Below are 3,048 nucleotides of genomic sequence, written 5' to 3'. Positions count from 1 at the left end.
TGAACATCTTTTCATGTGTCTGTTGGCTATCTGTATATCTTCTTTGGAAATATGTCTATTCAAGTCCTCTGCCCATTTTTAATTGGGTTGTTTGCTTATTTTATGTTGAGTTGTATGAGTTCTTTGTATATTTTGAATTTAAACCCTTATCAGATATATCATTTGCAAATATCTTTTAATATCAAAGAGCATACTGCCTATGTTTTCTTCTGGGATTCTGATGTTTCTGGTATCACATTTAAGACCTTAGTCCATTTTGAGTTTATTTTTGTATATGGTGTGAGGAAGTAGTCCAGTTTGATTATTTTGCATGTAGCTGTCTAGTTTTCCCAACACCATTTATTGAAGAGGTTGTCTTTTCCCCATTGTATATTCTTGTCCTCTTTATCATAGATTAATTGACCATATAAGTGTGGGTTTATTTCTGGGCTCTCTGTTCTGTTCCATTGATCTATGTGTCTGCTTTTGTACCAGCACCAAACTCTTTTGATTAGTGTAGCTTTGTAATATAGTTTGAAATCAGGGAGTGTGATACATGAAACTTTGCTCTTCTTTCTCAGGATTGTTTTGGCTATTCAAGGTCTTTTGTGTTTCCACACAAATTTTAGAATTATTTATTCTAGTTCTATGGGAAAAAATGCCATTGGTATTTTGATAGGGACTGCATTGAATCTGTAGACTGCCTTGGAGAGTATGGTCATTTTAACAATATAAATTCTTTCAATTCATGAGCACAGCGTATCCTTCCATTTGTTTGTGTCACGTTGATTTTCTTTCCTCAATGTCTTAGAGTCTATAGCCTTATAGTGTTCATCCACTCTTCTCCTGTGTTCACTGAGAATTTTTATGATCATTAACTTGAACTCTTTATTGGATAGATTGCTTATCTCTACTTCATTTAGTTCTTCTTCTGGGATTTTGTCTGGTTGCTTCATTTGGAACATACTCCTCTGTGTCCTCATTTTGCCTAATTTCTCTGTGTTCATTTGTATGTATTAGGTTGGTTGGTTATGTTTCCCAGTCTTCAAGAAGTGGGCTTATGTAAGAGACGTCTATGGGACACAGCAGCACACTCCCCTTTAGTGACCAGAGCTATATGCTATAGGGGTGCCTCTTATGTGGGCTGTGTGGGCCCCTCTGTTGTGGTGGGGCCAACAACTGTGGGCATACTGGCTCAGTTGGCTGCCAGAGTCTGCCTTGAGTGGTGGCTGCCAGCTCACTGGGGCATGTGGCTGGGTCCTGGCATGACTGGCTGTGAGGCCAGAGGGGCCCTAAGCTGGTGCTGGCCTGCTGGTGGGTGGGGCCAGGTCCCAGAGAGGCTTGTTGTGGGGAATCAGGGGGTCCCAGACTGGTGTTGGCCCACTGGTGGGCAGGTAACCTTCCAGCACTAATAGACTAGAGGGAGGACTTCAAAATGGCACTTGACAGTACCAGTGCCCTCATGGTTGAACAAGCTCCCCAAAATGACTGCTGCCAGCATCTGTGTTTCCAGGGTGAGCCATAGTTGCCTCCTATCCCATTATCAGGCACCTCAAGATCAGCAAGTGGTTCTGACCCAGGCTCCTTCTAAATTACTGCCTCTAGGGACTTCCCTGGTGGTCCAGTGGTTAAGACTCTGCACTTCTACTGAAGAGGGCACGGGTTCAATCCCTGGTCGGGGAACTAAGATACTGCATGTCATGTGGTGTGGCAAAAAAAAAAAAAAAATTACTGCCTCTGCACTGGGATTCTGAGCATGTGAGATTTTGTGTGTGCCCTTTAAGAGATGAGTCTCTGTTTCCTACAGCCATCTAGCTCTCCCATATGTAAGCCCCACTGGCCTTCAAAGCCAGATGTTTTGGGGACTCATCTTCCTGGTGCAGGACCCCTTGGCTGGGGAGCCCAATGTAGGGCTTGGACCCCTCACTCCTTGGGGAAAACCTCTGTAATTGTAATGTCCTTCTGTTTGTGGGTCACCTACCTGGGGGTGTGGGTTTCAACTATACTGCATCTTTACCCCACCTATCTGTCTCGTTTTGGTTCCTCCTTCATATCTTTAGTTGTGGAAAATCTTTTCTGCTAGTCTTCATGTTTTCTCATTGACAGTTGCTCTGTAAGTAGTTGTAATTTTGATGTGCCCATGGGAAGAGGTGAGCTCAGGATCTGCCTACTCTGACATCTTGGCCACCACTCCCAGTAATATGCAACTTTTAAAAATATACTTTATATACAAATATGGTTTAAAAAGTTATTTCAGGAAGCACAGAAAAATATTCTATACATCAAGAGGACAGAAGATTTTTTTTAGTCTACAGCATTCTTCTTTACATCTAACAATCAATGGCAAGATTGATTTAGATGAAATGTGTAAATAGTATCAGCTTTTAGTATTGGTTAACAGAATTAATAATAAGAGGAATTTAGCAAAATTATCCGTAATGTCTGTTACCCCTACATGCTTCAGAGCCAATTTAGACAAGTTTTGTTAACTAGGGAAAATCCTCCTGAATAAAATAATTTCTATTATTATTATTTTCAATCCCAAATTTTATTATACGAAGTGGGGAGTCAAGAGATGACTTAATTTTCTAGGGGATGGATAAATGTTCTTAAGGGTTCCTGTGAATGCAAAACATCTCAAGATCAGCTAACCTTGTTGAATTCTCAAGAGGACAGCATGAAAGCTAAGAAAATAATACATTTATTTCAACTATTAGATACCCTGAGCTGTTCCTATTTAATGTTAAAAGTCACATCATCATCACATAGCACCTATTTTGCTGAATGCCCCCCAACTTAATTTAGTGAGAAAAACACATGACAAACACCTTTCCACAGTAAACACTCAAATTAGTAGAATGGACAAATGCTCTGGTTGAATCAGTCACATTCATAAATATAAGAGCTCTGAGTGATAATAGAAAGACATGTATTAAGATGGTAAATTAAAGAATATTTCAGACAGAAACAAAATCCAGATACCACTTATATTCAACCTGAGTACTTTGGAACTATTTTAAGGAAAGATACATGAGCCCAGGTGCTCAGGCAAGATTTTCCTTAAAATAA

The 3,048-nt window shown here is 40.1% G+C and overlaps 1 non-coding gene across 1 annotated transcript; it reads left to right on the top strand.

Moving 5' to 3' along the window:
* Positions 1-1,589: 1,589 nt before the first annotated feature.
* Positions 1,590-1,662, top strand: TRNAR-UCU (transfer RNA arginine (anticodon UCU)). Its single transcript has one exon. It is a non-coding gene; the product is annotated as a tRNA-Arg (tRNA).
* Positions 1,663-3,048: the final 1,386 nt, after the last annotated feature.

This window comes from Delphinapterus leucas, chromosome 1 (assembly GCF_059928025.1).
Source record: "Delphinapterus leucas isolate spDelLeu-1000000601 "Yukka" chromosome 1, BTC_Dleu_Yukka2, whole genome shotgun sequence".
Lineage (NCBI taxonomy): Eukaryota > Metazoa > Chordata > Mammalia > Artiodactyla > Monodontidae > Delphinapterus > Delphinapterus leucas.
Note: the sequence above shows the minus strand (reverse complement) of the source record. Positions and strands in the feature narration are given on the sequence as shown.